Raw genomic sequence first — 17,251 nt, forward strand, 5'->3', positions numbered from 1 at the left:
TAATTGGAGCTGGCCAGGGTTTCTGCAGCAGCCCCGGCGGATCCATGCCATGGCCTTGCTGGAAGAGGTTAGCATATCGTAGGAGCTGCTCTTGGAGGGCACTGGCTCCCGCCTGTGAGAAGTCAGAAGCTCAGGGCTTGTGCATGTCAGCGCCTTCCAGGTCTGGGAAAGGTTTGACCAAAATCCTCCCGCCCCCTCCCCCAATCAAGTAAAGGCACTAATTAACAATTGTATGAGAGAGGAGGACGGGAGGCTTACCTTTTGTGAGCAGTTCTCTAGGTTGTCTATAAATTTCTCAACAGTCCTATGAAATTGCCGGTCTTTGTCTATTTTGCAGGTAACGAAAAGTGAGTAACTGGCTGGAAGTCACAAAGATTTTAAGTGGTGGAGCCAGGGCTGGAGTCAGCTCTCCCTCATTTTATTTGTTCATTTGAAATCTGATTATTTATCACCTCCTATGGGCCGGCTAGATGCTAGATGATGGAGATCCAACAAAAATCAGAGAGCTAAGGTCCCTATCCTCACAGAGTTTGCTTCGGGTCGGGGAGATGAAAAGTCAACAAGTAAACTACTACCTAAAATTGGGACACATGAGAAAATATCAAGTGACGTGACAGAGAATAATGGGGGCAGGGGTCTCTGAATTCAAAGCCTGTGGTCTTTCTGCAAGAGCACAGGATAAAGCAGCCCCGAAAGGACCATCTGACCAAATAAACCACAAAACTACCTGAGGAAAACAGACCTTTTTATTCTCTATCAGGCCACTGGGCTCCCACCTCTGATGGTGACTTGAAGGATATATCATCTCTGGGCCAAAAAGAGGAGGAGAGCCTCCTTGAGAGCCTGAATTCACATCTGAACCTAAGTGGGTAACATGGGCCCTGCATTTTAGGAGATTCTGAGCAAAGCTGCCCCCCAGAGACCCTCAGGTGCTGGCCTCACACCTAGCTGCCCTCAAAGCCTCTCCCCCTCTGTGGCATCATGCTTCCTGAGACTGTGGCGGGCTGACCGGGAAGACACCATGGGAACAGAACATGCTGGAAGCATGGAAGCGGAGGGCTTTGCAGCCAGATAGCATGGAAATTCCAGCCCTGTATTTGCTAACTGGGAGAAGCTGGGAAGCCACATGAGCTCTTGAGCATTAGCCTCCTTGATGAGAAGATGGGGCTAACAGGACCTGCTTTTCAGGGTTGTTTTGAGTTCAGTTAAAGAACCAATAGGGGATTAGCAAGTGCCTAGCTCATCTTAGGCACTTCACAAACGTTGGCTGAAGGACCCCAAATCATTCCAAAAAAGAGGAATTAATTGCTGAGCGCTCTTCCTCCCAGCCTCTAAGGCTGAGGCACAGACCCAGGCCAGGATGTGGCGTTCCAGGCAGAGAGAGCTGACCGCCCTGTGAATCCATAAATCAGGGGGAAACCCAACAATGGGCTAGCCTTCAGCCCCCCACACGCCTTCTCATGAGCTGCAAGGCTGGGCGGCTCACTCATCCACACTCTGTGCCCCCATTACCCATGTGTGGATTGGGAAAAAAACATTCCTGCCTCACAGGATTGTTGCCAAGTAAAGGAAGTGATGGCGGCTGCATTCCTGGGACAAAGGACAGTTTCCTTCCTTCTTTTCCCTTCAAACCTTCCCACATTCCTTCCTTCAGGGTAAGAACAAAGGAGTTTTTGACATTAAGAAGGTTCCATAAAATCACACTCTGACACAGCCCCTCTGCTCCAAACACGCGGAAGTGGCAGATAAATACCGGGCTCGCAAACAAGATAATCATCTCTGTGCATGAGAGGCAGAATGTCAACACAAAGCACTACGTGGGGCTGGGGGCTGGGAGTGCTGGGCAGGAAGCACACTCAAGGGTGGCAGAGACCAGTGTCCCACACAAGACGCGAGAGGGGACCCAGGCCCAGGGCTTGACCCCAGGGGATGGCCCGAGGCCCCCTCTGTGAAGGCAGGCCAACAATAAGAAAACCACCTGCTGCCCACAGCCACAGCTTTGTTGGGAGCTCCAGGCCAGGTGGAGGCAAACACAAACTATCAGAGAGGGAGGCGGGGGGAAGAGAGAAAGCAAAGAAAAGCAAAACACAACTTTCCCTCTTAACACGAGCCTGTACACCAAAATTCCAAAACCTGCAGACATCTAACGCTTAGACACCAAGCCAACAAAATCAATACTTATGACATGAATTACTCCAAAGAAGATAAAATGAGTATCATGAAACAATCTGACGAGGACTTTAAAACAGGAATGTCTCGAATGCTCAAAGTGACAGATGAAAGGAAAAAAAAATAGATTCACTGAAAATAAACAAGAAATTCTAAAACAAAAACAGAAGAAAAAAAAGAGTGGTAGTAAGGTAAAGAACAAATGAGAAGAAAAATGGCAAATGGGAGAAAAATATTTGCATATCATGAATAAAAGACTAAGATCCCCAGATTGTAAGAAGTTTTAAAGACAAGTCAGAAGGCCCCAAATTCCTCCTTTAACAAAGAATGGACAGAAGATATGTGCAGGCACCTACAAATATTACATGAAAATAGCACTTAAACATAAAACCTCAACTTTCTTTGATAATGCAAATTAAAATCCCAAAATAATGGAGTAAGAATTAAAACTATACTGAGACACCATTTCTCACCCACCCACTTGGCGAAAGTTCAAAATCCTGACACTCTGCTCTGCTAGAGAGGATGTGGGGAGTCGGCCATTCTCTTAATTGTGGGTGGAAGGCAAAATGGCATAAAAGCAATAGAAGGGAATGTGGCAACATGTGACAAAGCTGTTTATGCGCTTACTCTCAAGCCAGCAATCCAATTCTAGAAATGTGACATCAACATAAACCTCTAACAGTACAAAAATATATGTGCCTACGATGACTCCTTACAGCACTCTTTGCAATTGCAAAATATTGGCAACTATTTAAATATTGAAGCGTGGGTTGGGGACAGAAACTAGGGTGCATCCACAGGATGGAATACTACGCAGCTGTAAAAAAGAATGAACATTCTCTCTATGAGCTAATAGGGAGTGGTTTCCAAAATATATCTTCAAGTGGAGAGAGACCAGGTGCAAAAGTACTTTACGTTTATTGTAAGAAAAAAAGGGAAAGAGATAAATCTGATTTTTTTTTTTCTCAGAAAGAAACACAGGAAGAATATACCAGAAGATGAAGAAAATACAAGTGGGTACAAGTCATTTGGCAGGGAGAATAGAGGAGAAGGGGGAGGGGAGAGATGACACTGTTCTGAGTACATTTTTCTGTTTTAAGTCTTGTAAGTATATTAAAGCATGTTAAGAAAATAAAATCAGGGAGGATGAAGAAAAATAAACTGAATGCAAAAAGAAAGAGAAGAATCTAATCCTATCTCAAATGAATAACATAAGCAGGAGGGTAGAGAACCAATATGAGTAACTTTTGAACGCAAAATTATGACTTATACACCCTCAAACAAACCTTGAACTCTCCCTAGTGGGTTTGTTTTCACAGCGCTTAGGGTGGAACAACTCCAGAACTATTTTATAGGCAGTATAGGGTTGAGCAAATGAGTAAATGTGTGATGTTGTGGAGAGACAGGGTTCACTTGATGGAAGAAGGGTCAAATAAATATGGAATGGGGATGGTGAGGAAGAAATCAGTGGGACTGGAATGCAAGAAATTTGGACCATAATAGAAAAAACTGGAAAATGGATCATAGATTAAATTATTGTATCAATGTTAAGTTTCTGAAATTTCTAACTGTACTGTAGTGGCTTAAGAGAGTATCCTTTTTCTTAGAAGATACCCATACTGAATATTAAGGGATAAAGAGGCATGATGAATGTAATCCATACTCAAATGGTTCAGAAAAAGAATAATAATCTGTATATAATTTATAGTAACTTATCAATTATAGTAACTTATGAGTGTGTATGTACGTGAGTCTATATCTAAACATATATACACATACATATACATAAACATATGGAGAAAGGGCAAACATGATTAAAATGTTTTTAAAAACCCAATGAATGTGAAAAGAGCCTCTTTATGATGTTTTCTGTAAGTTTTAAATTACTTTAAAGCAAAAAGTCAAACACACTTTTAAAAACAAATATCCTGCAAAATAAGAATCAAACTAAAATTCCATTCACGGGATAACTCTAAGAAGAGAATATTTGAAGAGGTAATAGCTGAGTATTTTCTAGAACTTAAAAAAAAAAAGGGCAAGTTCTTAGTTTGAAAGAGCACTCTGGTTACTAAGCAAGATGAAGACACAAATGATAATGAAACTGCAGAATGTCATGGGTAAAGAGAAGATCTTAAAATGTAGCCTGGAGGGGGGAAAAAAAAAATCACATTATCACAAAGGGTTTACAGACTGATAGCAACAGTGACAACACTGGCCTGGGAAGAAAAGGGAACTTCTGCCATCAGAATGCTAAGAAAACCAGTATCAACCAAGACTATACCCAGCTAAAACAGCATTTAAAGGCCTGAGTATGTGGGCATTTTTCAGATACCCAATGCCAACAGCATTTATCTACCAGAGTCTGAAGGAATTACAAAGAGAAGCTTCACCATGTAAAACAGTTAATTCAGAGGAAGACATAGGACTCAAGAAACAAAGTTGGTCTTAAAAATTTTCAATATATGAAAAAAAATTTCATAAATGCAATCACTTGCTATGAAAATAATAAGCAAAGTCTTTGGTGTTTAACAACATTGGGTGTACAAAAAAAAACAAGATGTCCAATGAGAATTTAAAGCCAAGTAGTATCCTCCTTGCTATATCCAATAGGAGGACATCCTATTTGTTTGAAAAAAATTCATAGTTGAGTATGTATGCTAAAATTTAAGAATACAAGTTCAATATGTGGCTGACTTCCAAGTCAGCCTAGTGCGAGGGAACCTATAAAATGTGCAGTTCAATAAAAAAGCTTCAAAATGTCAGGGAATGGGGATGGGAGAAGAAGCAGAGAAACAGAATGCAAAATAGAAAAAAAATCCAAATATATTAATAATTGCATTAATCTGCAAGAAGATTAGGTTAATATATTAAAAGATAGAGATGATCAGATTGAACAAAAGATGGAAGAATCCAGATGGGTGAAGGATTCCTTAAGGAGAGACCTTTAAAGACAGAAAAAGTCATCTCAGCTCAGCTACAGGGAGGAGGAAACTGGGCCAATCAACTGAGAAATGGAGGGACGACTCCAAAACTATCAAGAAATGTTGTGCAGCTATCAATCACAGGAAGGAAAGGTGTGTCAGGAAATGCACTGCAGTTTGTAAGATACACAAAGAGAAATAGAAAAACAAGGCAAGCTGCATTGGGATGGGGGAGGGCAGATGTAAAGGGCTGGAGGGGGCCACAGAGGACGGCACAGATGAGCGGTGGACCACAGGAGACTTCCATCACACAGTGTCAGCTTTCAAGAAACACGTCCAGTCCAGGCAGGGATCGGGGTCTCTGCCCAAATTCCCCACCAAGACCATGTCAAACCTCAGGTGCAGAAGGGCACAGAGAGGAAGGAAGGGAAAGTTCAGACAGATCACCAGAGGATCCCAACTGAGGGACGCACTATCCATGCTACTTCCACACTTACATGGTCTCTCTCAGGAACTCAGGCAACTCTTTGATTATCACGGGCAGCGGGGCTAGGAGAGATCTCTACACCTGCCCAGAAACATCCAAAATGGAGACTTCAGGGTCAGTACAGCCTCATCTTCAAAGTCCTTTCTCTCGATGGCTCACTATATGCAATACCTATATGTTGTTGGGTACTTAGTATGCAATTCACATAGCTTACCTCATCTAACTCTAACACCAATCCTGTAAGACACAATTTTATCCCCATTTTACAGAAGAGTAAACCAAAAGCCAAGGTCATCATGCCAATCAGACAGTGCCAGGATAGGGTTTAACCTCCAGCATCTTGATTTCAAACCTGATGCTTAAATCAAGCACCAAGGCTCAAATCTAACACTAGTCCTGGGCCATCCCACCGGTGTTGGCTCTGCTTTTCTTTAAGAGCCCAGTCTTTACTGAACAGGGCAGGAAAGAAAATTTGGGCATTAAACCTGGACAGGTGTCATGTGATGCTATTACCAAGCCAAGCTCATTTTGCTGTGTTATCATCATCTGTACACCTGCTTGATGCCCCCACTGAACTCTCTGGGGACAAGCCTGAGAGTTACTCACTTCTGCGTCTGCAGGACTGAGCACAGTGCCTGGTAAACAGCAATTGCTCTATGAAGTGCTCATCAGGGAAACGAATGAGTGAAAAACAAATGGAGCAACTCCATTGCACCACGTGCCAACTTCGTAATTAACAATCCTGACGTTGGGATGCATTCCATATTCATTTCTCAATGTGCTGGTCACACTCCCATACCTTTGTACTAGTCCCGTGCGTGAAAACATTTGTTTTTTTTGAAATCAGACTGATCTTACACCTAGATGACTCATATCACACCTGGCCCTTCTGCTTCATGGCAGCCAAGCGAGATCTCACCTTTCAGAGACACCCAGGGAAACAACACAATGTCAGTGCTATGAATTTTCCTTCCCTTGCACAGAAACTAGTAACACCATTCGTGGTCTGAGCCATCATAACACAGAAGGAAGAGGTCAAGAAACCGGAGCCCCTCTCTGTTCTGGAATAACCATGTGCTAAAGGCCTCACTCCTCTCAAAGCTGCTCTGCTGTTACCTGCTTGGGAAGTCTTCCAGAGCAGCTCATCCCTCTTCTTGTGGCTGTTTGTACATCCTTCTTCTTTTCAGCCTTTACTCTCCCTTCTACCATCCACTCAGCACATAATTAGCGAGTGCCCTAAGAGATGCCTGGCACCTGGGACATGGTGATGGTCAGAAACAGACAGGGATCCTGCTTTTCAACAGAACGTCCCGCCATGATGGAAATGTTCTATGCCTGCACTGCCGAATACAGTAGCCAATAGTTGCACACAGCTATTGAAATTTTAAAATTTGTGTTTAATTTTCATTAACTGAAATCTCACCACATGTGACTGGTAGCCACCATATTGGACAGTGCAGGTCATCATGCTGCAAGATAATTATCTTGCATACCTTGTAAATCCTGACATACCTTTTCTGGACTGTCTGACTCCCCCCTCACCCTCAGACAGAGTCATAAAGACAAGGGCCGTGTTGGTCATTCTTAAATCTCCAGGACAGTGCAGCCCAGCACACAGAAATGGTTCAGGCATTGCTGAACCCAATTAATGAGTGGATTAAGGAATAAGTGCTAGACATATAATAGAGGATTTACAGAAGTTTCCATCTCCTAACCCAAGGAGAGGGAGTGAGAAAAAGAGGCCGGAGAGCAGGATAGGGGTCTGCTACTGGTCCCATGGAAAGATGCAAGCCCAGGCATCACCCGTCCTGCCCATTCTCCCTATTATTCCAGTCGTGATCAGTGCCTCGGGAAGCAGATAGATTCAGAGAGGAGGGATGGCTGGGACCACCTTAAGGGCAAGTCACACTGGACCACCTTCAGCTACAAATTATGGCAGAGAGGTGGGTGGTAAGAAGGCTTAAAATAAACGAAAGAGAAGACTCATCAGTTCTACAGTTGAGCGAAACCATCACTTTGTTGACTGCAGGGTTAGGGTTTTCCAGCTGCAGTTCTTAGAAGAGAAAGTGATAGTTCTCGTGCATGAGAGCCATTTCCTGGTCTGTGGTTGACTCACCCAAGATCCCTAAAGCATTGTGGACGGTTCTGACAGCACCCCGAGAGGGGAAGGCGGGGGTGGAGGGGTGCAAGGTTTACACGTCCAGTGCATCAGAAGGAAGCAGACCCAGCAGTTGGGGACAGCAGTGTCTTTCAACAGAAGCGTGGCTGGGCGGTGAGGATCTTCAGAGGGGTTGAGTGGGGGACCTGAAGTTGAAAACACCCTCTGTCACTGCACCCACTAGTGTCGCGAAGAGTTCAAAGTACCCAACCTGCCCCTGAACTCAATACGTGTGTGTTATTTCAAGCTGGTCACGGTCCCAGCCCCTAACTGTCCCCAAGTACAGAATCTCTGAATTCAAGGGCAAAGTCCAAATTGATGAATTTTTAAAAATCATACTTAGTCATGTTAGCCATCATCTGGCATGTTATAATGATGCCTGTTGACATGTCATGAATTTTAGGAAAGCTGAGATTCCAACATTACTTAGAATTGCTGGGAAGGATAGAGCCTCCACAAGAGGCAGAGTTTGTCCTTGACTCACAGACCCTCTGTCTCCAAGGCCATCCTTGCCCAGCTGCCTCCAGAGTTGACAGCAAGTTTAAATGAGAAATCTAATCCTTTCTGCAACTGGGATTTCTATTAAGGAGTCCACTGCGTATTCTCTTCCATAGCAAAGGACTACACAAAACACAGAAATGCAACCCAAATGAAATGCACTCTGAGAAATGGACCTGCGGTACCCTTGACGGGGGGCAGGGCTGGGAGGGGCAGGGCCGGGGGCGGTGGAGGGGGGAGCCCAGGCGTTTAATTAAGAGCCTTCGAGACAGCAGAATATTAAGGGAGAAGAAGCGTAGCAAGGAGGGCCCTCGCGGCAGATGGTGAAAGCAACTGTCAGAAAGACAAGGGAAAGGGGGTTGCTGCTGCAAAGAACCTGACAAAACATTAGCTCTCCATGTCACGTCCCCAAGAGAAGGGAGCGCAATGTGAGAACGCAGGACAGCCCGAGGTTGGGGGGTGACACTGACATAGTGAATGGGGGGGCGGGGTGAACCTGGCGCAGGACCCACATCTTACAGCAGCGAGGGATTCCCACTTTCTCCCTTTTGTCCGTTCATGCATCCACTCCCTCATTTGGCAGGTGTTTCTTAAGCACCTATAACAGGCCCAGCACTGCGAGGTGCTGGAAACACAGCTGTGAGCAGAATAGAGACCACACCTGCCCTCATGGAGCTCAGGATCTCATGGAGTGAAGGAAGCAGAGAGCACCTACATGATCAGGTTGTGACCCTTACACACCGAGGTACGTGCTGTCCATGAAGAAATAGTGCTCTACGCGTGCAAACAAACTAGACTCCGACCTACACGGGGAATCGCTCTTTGGGTGAGCCACAAAGGAGGAGGAGAGGTCGATTGCCCACATGAGGGCTGGTGGGAGGGGAACACACACACAGAGCACAGGGAGACAGGTGTGGACAGGGCGCCAGGCAGGCTGAATTGGGTAGGCTCTGCAGGCCTTGCAGAGTGTGGGCTCTGCGAAGGACTTCCTCAGCCTCTTCCAGAAAGAATTCAAAAACACCCTCCTACTGCAGGCTCCACCTGTCTGGTTCTCTGGCCAACCCTGACAGCACAGGGAAATCCCTGGAGCTTCAGCCTCCCCTGCGGGGTAGACTACAATTGGCTGGACTGCCACATTCCTTGTGATATGGCTCCAGGCACCCACATGTGGATCCTTGGCTCTATAGCCCCGTGCCTTCCGTCAACAGCCCCACCATCCCTGCCTTCTTCCTAGCTCATTCTGGCTCCTTCTATCAGACTTCAACTTATGCCTCACCTCCTCCAAGAAGCCCTGTCTTTGGAAAACAGTGTGGAGGTGCCTCAGAAAATTAAAAATAGAGCTACCCTATGACCCAGCAATTGCACTACTGGGTATTTACCCCAAAGACACAGATGTAGTGAAAAGAAGGGCCATATGCACCCCAATGTTCATAGCAGCAATGTCTGCAATAGCCAAACTGTGGAAAGAGCCGAGATGCCCTTCAGCAGATGAATGGATAAAGAAGATGTGGTCCATATATACAATGGAATATTACTCAGCCATCAGAAAGGATGAACATGGATGGGACTGGAGGAGATAAGTCAAGCAGAGAAAGTCAATTATCACATGGTTTCACTTATTTGTGGAACATAAGGAATATCATGGAGGACATTAGGAGAAGGAAGGGAAAAATGAAGGGGGGGAAATCAGAGGGAGAGATGAACCATGAGAGACTATGGACTCTGAGAAACAAACTGAGGGTTTTAGAGGGGAGGGGGTGGGGGGGGGATGGGTTAGCCCAGTGATGGGTATTAAGGAGGGCACGAAAACAATGTTATACAAAAACAATGAACTGTGGATCACTACATCAAAAACGAATGATGTATTGTATGGTGACTAACATAACATAATAAAATAAAATTAAAAAAAAAAAAGAAGCCCTCTCTAACCCCCTGCCCAAGATGGCTTAGGCATCCCTACCCATAGCTACTTCAAGATCATCTGCTTATCTCTCCATGGTACTAGGAACTAGAGTTATTTGTCTCAATAGTGCCTCAGTCACTCGATGAGGATTGGATGAGTTAACATCTATTAGAAAGGAGTGATACGCACAATCTGTTAAGTGCTCTAAAACGCAAGTAGGAAAATACAAAGATCCAGTTAGAAAACCGGGAGAGGTTTGAAATAACAGGAGCTAGTATTTATCAAATGTCTACCCTAGGGCAGGTAATATTCTTAGGGCTTTCTGTGAAGGAGTTCACTTATTCTGTACCCTAGTCCCATGAGACAAGACTGTATCTGCTGTTTATGAATGAGGAACTTGGCCCAGAGAGGCTGAGCCACTTGCCAGAGGCGACGCAGACGAATGCCTTGGTCTACCCACCACACTGAGCGTTGGTGGCCAGACAAAGTTCGGGCCACTAGCAGGGAGAGAAACACCCCCGGCAGGAAAACAAGAAGAGGCTCACGCTCATTTGTAAACTGAAATCACAACGACGGAGCTTGGAAAAGCATGACGAAGACTTGGCAAGAACTAGGGTGGGCAAAAGGGTGTCTTTGGAGGCAGCTTAAAATGTCTTATCAGAGAGAGGACAGTCTGGACACTGGAAAACTCTGGGCAGCTCAAAGGGGAAGCAGATCCACATGCCTGACACAAATGGGTTTTTAAGTTAAAACAAGATGTTCTCACCATTTCCAGTCTTTATTTGGATGTCACCTTCTCATCGAGGCCTCAGATTCTTGTTCTGTGTGTGTGGTGTGTGTTCCTTTTAATCTGAGGCCCACAGGGGCATCGCTCACTACGAGCCATTCCTGGAACGCCAAGTCAGCATCTTTGGAACCACTACAGATGTCTCAGAGGCAGGCCCCAGGGGTGCTGACCAGAATCATGCCCCAGGACACAGGGAAATGTGTGCTGGTTTGAACTTAAATCGCTGCAGTGCCTTTTTTCCTTCTTAAAACTGTTCATAGACCTCTGAGAGTGTTAGCATCGCTGGGCCTGGCACCACGCCCCAAGTCCTACCCTTGGCTCCCTGTGTCTCAACCTCTTTGACTGAGCCTCAGTTTCCCCACCTAGAGGCAAGGCCAATCATGGCAAACCTTGTTGTGTGGCTATGTTGTTCCATTGCTAACTCAGAGAAACGCTGAGGGGAATGAATACTATCCGGTATGCTGGACACAAAGAAGGAGCTCAGCACCGCCAATATCATAATCATCAAAGAAGACTGGCCTTTCGTCCGAGTGCTGGGGGTGTGGGGATAAGCCATGGGCCTGGGGGGTCCACCCCAACGGGGAGGAGGAGCTTTTCACCAAAGTTGGCAGGCTGATTTTCATTTCTGTTCTGAGACCCTCTGTAGACAATGCACCCCCTCACTGCTTGTACCCTCCAGGGGGGACAGGGTGGAGGGCGCTTCCACGGCTCACCCACTTGCTTGGGTTCACCACTGATGAATGGCGGCTTGGGAACAGTTCCTAAGACTTGTTTGGAGGTAGTTGAGAGGGGAAAAGAATATCTGAGCTGACAAGGAAAGTGATGAGTCGATTTCCGAATCTTGACATCAGATTCTCTGGATGCCAAAAATCAAATCCAGGAGTGGGGAACTGACCACAATGTTGATTTCCCCCTTGGACTCACCATGGGTCAGGTGACAGTCAGATTTTCCATCCCCGTCTGGTGCTTTCGCTCAGAGGCAGCGGCCAAGTTGGAAGGTCTTCACATTACCCCGTAAGAGAGTTTTAAGTTCATTCATTAGCACCCATCACTTACTTGCCACACTTTGAAAGACAAACCGGACAAACCCCCTAGGCTGCAGTTGTTGCTGTTACTGGTTTGGAAAACGACCCACTTTTGAACCACAGAAAGGTTGGTCAGAGTCTGTGGGCCTGGGAGTGGGTGTCTAAAGTGTGTCACAAGAGGACCTGTACCAGGGAAAACAGATACCTTCGTTAACAAGAAGCCGCTGATGTGATTCACTCCGTGGCTGGGAGCCGCAGACCGTGACACTCGGAGCCAGCTTCCCCTCGGCCTCTTCCGGAGGCAGGCTGGGCACCTCAAGAAGCAGTGGTGATTCTAAAGGTCATGAACAGGGGTCATGTTCAGGACACGGAGTGCGAAGTTTCTTGAGGTCACAATTTTGAGGAAGTATCTGGGACTGTGAGCACTATATCCTTAAGTAGAATTGACCTATGATTTTCCTTGCTCTTCCACTCCTTGTCTGGTTTGGAAATCCAGGTTACACTCACCTCGTCAAAGGAGTTGGAGTGTCTCCTTTTTTTTCTCTTCTCTGCAATCATTTGGATAAGACAGGGATTATCTGTTCTAAAGTATTTGGTAGACTCGCCTATAAAACCATCTGGGCCTTGTGTGCCTTCTTCCTGCTATTTTTATGAGAGCTTCGTAATGATGGAGTTACTAATTTCTTTAATAGTTATGGGTCTATTCAGGTTTTCTGGTCGTCCTTGAGTTCATGTCCTTAAGTTGTATTTTTTTAGGGAATTGACCATCTTATCCACGGTTTCAAACTTAATGGCACAGAGTTAGTCACACTGTCTCAGGCTTAGGAGTCTATCCTTCCAGTAATAAGCAACAAGGGTAAGTCCAGGTGCCCCATCAGCACCCCCGCCCTCCCAAATCAGGGCATGTGTTTGTCAGGGATCAGGGTTTTAGGAACTGTCTTATACTGCTCGCGAGCTAGAGGGGCAGTGGTGGAGAGGCCAGCTCCGTAGTCAAATTGCCTGGATTTCTCTCCTAGTTCCGACCTGGGCACACGTACCCTTAGTTTCCTCCTCTGTAAAATGGGTAGAACCACCAAAGCTAGCTCTCACGACCGTATGAGGATCATAAAAAGTACTTCATAAACCCCAAGGCCTCATCGTAGGGGAGTTCTCATCCTCTAAAACTTTGAACTTAACTTTTCATTTCACAAACTTTGAACTTAGGATTCTTGTGAATACCAACTCAAGGTCCAGAGCAAAAGCACTTCCACTTTGTCCATTACCACCAACTGGTATTCACAACCACCATCTGTCATTTTTGTCTCAACCCTCTTGGTGCTCATTAGTCTAGAGCAGTAGATCTGCAAGTGGGGTCCCCGGACCGGCGGCAGCATCTGGGAACTTTCTAGAAATGCAGACTCTCAGGCTCTACTCCACATCTACTGAATCAGACACCTGGTAGGTTGGCATAACAACCTTGTGTTCTGACACACCCTTCAGGGGATTCTGATGCCGGCTCCATGTGTGAGAGCCCTAAGTTCTTAAAAACCACAGGACACTACCCACGATCCTGCTGAGTCCTGAGGTGCTCTTAAAACATGCTTACTCCCCGATGATCAGTGAAGGGCAAAATGATAATCATGCAGGCAAAGGAGTGGGAAGAGATGAACAAACATTATAGAAGTGAAAGCTGAGATCATTTTAAAAGATCAATGGACAGAAATGGCAAATGTTGCCTGTTTGTGTGCGGTGACTCATTCAATGATAGGAACCATTCTGAAAATACTGAATCAAGCAGCATCTGAGCTGCAGTCCCCGCACAACAGGCAACAGTTATCGGGACGCAAGGAAAAGGATTCTCAGAATTCCAAGAAAAGCGAACGTAGGGCCACAGGCTTGGCATCAACACTGGAAGCTCACTGGCTCCACGGACATTCGGGAGAAAGCTGGGCACCTGTGGGTTGTGCTCGCGCTCAGGGTGGAACGCCAGCTCGCAGTTAGGGATGTTTCCACAGGTTAGAGGCTCATCCGAATCTAAAAAGTACTGATGCTTTGGCCCATATCAGACAAGAGTAAGCTAGCCAGTTCTCCTGGACCAGGCCAGGAGAGAAGCCAGCCAACTCAACAGCTTTTCCGTACGGATGAAACCCGTCTATTTTAGAGAAAAACAGGGAGAGAGAGTGTAAGAGAGAGAGAGATGCCTGGTGGAAAAGTGCATCAGCAAGAAGTGATGTCAAGTTTTAAACCTTTGGAGGACCAAATCACATTCCCACTTCCATAAGCTTAACATCTAACATGTAACTTTGGCTCTACCAGCAAATGGATCCATGAACCACTGCTGAGAAACCAAATACTTCCTCTGCAATGACTGTATAGTTAAAATTCAGCATTTAAAATGCATAACCCACACCCTGCCCCTGAGATCCAGATTCATTGGATTGGGGCGGAGCCCATTTTTAACAAGCTCCCCAAGAGATACTGAGGCAGATGGTTCCAGACCACAGAGCCATTTGTCATTACCAGAGGAGTCAGAATCGAGAGCAGTACTCAGTCGCTGCACACATTTCACAAACATCGCTGGGGAAAATGCAGGCTGAAACCAAAACACCACCCGCCAGAGCCCCAATTTAGCATTTGTTCCCACAGCACAGATCAGGGAAGTCAGCAGTAAATGAGTAACGTGTTACATAAGTTGCTTTTCTGTATGCAGAACCTTAATTCACCAACGAGAAGTTAAAATCATATAAAAAGCAACAGCCCACCCCCAAAACAAATGCTGGGAAGGCGAAGCCAGGATCTCCCCAGCCCCTTCTGGGAGCCAAGGATAATCCCTTCTCTGCGCTGCAAACCCGACTGGATCACCTTGTGCCCTAGGCACCAGATCCTTTGGTGGAGGTGGGGAAAGGTGGAGTGAGGGAAATGGGGAGGAAGACAACAGTCAAGTTTCCACATGGGCATGGACACTGGCTTCATCGAGACTCTTCTCTGGTTGAAAACATAAGTGGAGCCATGTTTTACTTGACTACACCTCTGACCCCTTGCTGGCAAGTTCTGGAACCACAAAACTCCTCTGTCTTGAGTCTTATCTAAGAACCCCGAACCACCTTCTCTCTTTGGTTAAGGATTCCCAGTCTTTTCTTTTCCCTAGCTATCCTAAGACCTAAGATAGTAAGCTAGTTCTAACTAGAATGTTAAAGGCTGATAGTGCTTGGAGAATTTATCAGCGCAGTGACCACAGAGGATGTGAATGTGGGCATGGCAAAGCTATACCATGTATGTAATATACATGTTACTTCTTCCACTGAACCTCTCAGGAACCTCTCAACACTGACCTGGAGCCATCCACTCTCATCTTACTGGGAAAAGTCCTTACCTATCTTTTTATGGCTCCAAGCACCTAGTGTGGTGACTAACCCTTAGGAAGTGCTTAAAAAAAAAAAAAAAAAGCATTGAATTGACTTAAATTGACATCTGATGTGAGCCTTAATTGCCACCCCCATTTTGCCACAGAGCACGTTTCAAAATGCATTAGAGTCACCTGGGGTGCTTGCTAAAAACCCATCTTCTGGGCTCCACCCCAGACTTAATAAGTCAGACTCTATGGTACCGTCATTTTTAACAAGGTGCCAGGTAATCTTAGACACATAAAACATGAGAACGGCAGCTTTAACCTTACAGGGGAATCTCAAGGACACCAATACCATGGAATGTAATTAAGCCAAAGAGCCCTTTGAGGATGCCCAAAACAGAACAAAATAGAAGTAGGTAGCTTCCTCCTCTCTGTCCAGGTACATGCCCAAGTAGAGAGCATTCAACATCGGCGAGAAAAATGAGGCCAATAAGAGACCAGAGATAAGAAAGGTCTAGAGAAGCATTCTGGAGTTAAGAATGGGATTTAACAAGGCCACCTCGGATCCCAGCAGGCTCATCCTCACCCTCCCACCCTGGTTGTGGGGTACCGTGCCCCATCGGCAGATCATGAACCAGAGGGCATCGACGAGGCCCAAAATGGAGAGCAGACGGCAAGGAGCTCTGCCCCACTTTGGAAAGTCATGTGGAATGAGAGGTGCACCTCCATCTAGACTGCTCTACAAGCCTGGCTTCTCTGCTTCACCCTGCAGGCTGGTGGCTACAGTCAGCAATGCTTCTCCTCACACTCTTGGGGCAGCCACATTTTGAGCCGGGCAGAGGACTGCTACCAGCCAGGGTGCGGGGCATCATGCGCAGGTTCCTTGCATCCACACCCAAGAAACCTCAGAAGTTCCCCTCACCAGCCGTCCTCCCCGAGACAGGGAATCCCTCTCCCGTAGGCAGCTGTCAGGGGAACGTCAAACATGGATGTTTATGCCAGGCCTCATTGACACAAGCCCACTCCTCCCCGAGAGATGAATTTTTAAAACAAACAGTTTTTACATATGTTAGCAGGCAGAGTCATGTCAGCATCAGGGATCCCCAGACGGAAACGTGAGTCAATCTGGGGCAGACACTGCTAAATAAATCTTGTTTGGGTGAAATTCCTCTCTCTGGAGAAAGAGGAACCTCAAAGCAGATCGCTCAGATTCCCTGGCAAGATTCCCTAAAGATGCCCCAGCTCTCTGCAGCGAGGCATGCCCTGAGCACTTTGCACTCTGAAGTCACCATCGCTCTCCTGTGCACTTGCCCCCTCCTGGGAGTTCTGAGCCCATCCCACCTGCGTCCCACACCCCTACGCCCACATACACTCAGGTTCCATCCAGGGCATCAGATGTCCCTTCCCTGTTGGGCCCGGGTTGTCCACGCTCATCCCGAGGCTTAGGTTCTGGCAGCTAAAGAGAAGAATGCCACCACCTAGACACACAGGTGTCTGAGAAATGAGCGAGGGGAGGGAACGCGTACAGATGGCTAACCTGGAAGATCCGGGCCGCTAAGGCTTAGTCAAGAAGTAATTTCACTATTAAGGATATGTCAGGTTTGGGAGCCTTAATTACCTGCGTCATTGCCTCCTCTTTCCTTAACTTTGCCTGTGGGCACCTGGTAAAACGGAGGAATTCTGTAACCTTTGCTGGGTTGCTTCCAGGGTGGAAGAAGAAGGTGCAAACCCAACGAATTAGCAGAGGATGTGGTCAAGGCAGCATCCAGGACCTCTACAGACATGGGGCCAGATCCCCCAGGCCAGCAACAGATGAGGCGTGAGAGGCTCCAGCTTAAGGACGGGTTTGGAGAATTTCAGTCCAAACTGGGTCTGAGAAGAGGGGCAGACCCCACCTTTCTGGGCTACACTGTGGAAGGCTCAATGAGATTGAAAGCATGCTCTTCCCTGGGAAGTGCATGCGACCCCAGAG

The 17,251-nt window shown here is 46.4% G+C and overlaps 1 protein-coding gene across 1 annotated transcript in view; it reads right to left on the bottom strand.

The window, feature by feature from the left end:
* The window catches only part of CDYL2 (chromodomain Y like 2), a 43,589-nt gene that overhangs the window by 25,381 nt on the left and 957 nt on the right, over positions 1 to 17,251 (bottom strand). The window lies entirely within an intron of this gene.

The sequence above is a fragment of the Neomonachus schauinslandi genome, chromosome 16 (genome assembly GCF_002201575.2).
Source record: "Neomonachus schauinslandi chromosome 16, ASM220157v2, whole genome shotgun sequence".
NCBI classification, from domain to species: Eukaryota; Metazoa; Chordata; class Mammalia; order Carnivora; family Phocidae; genus Neomonachus; species Neomonachus schauinslandi.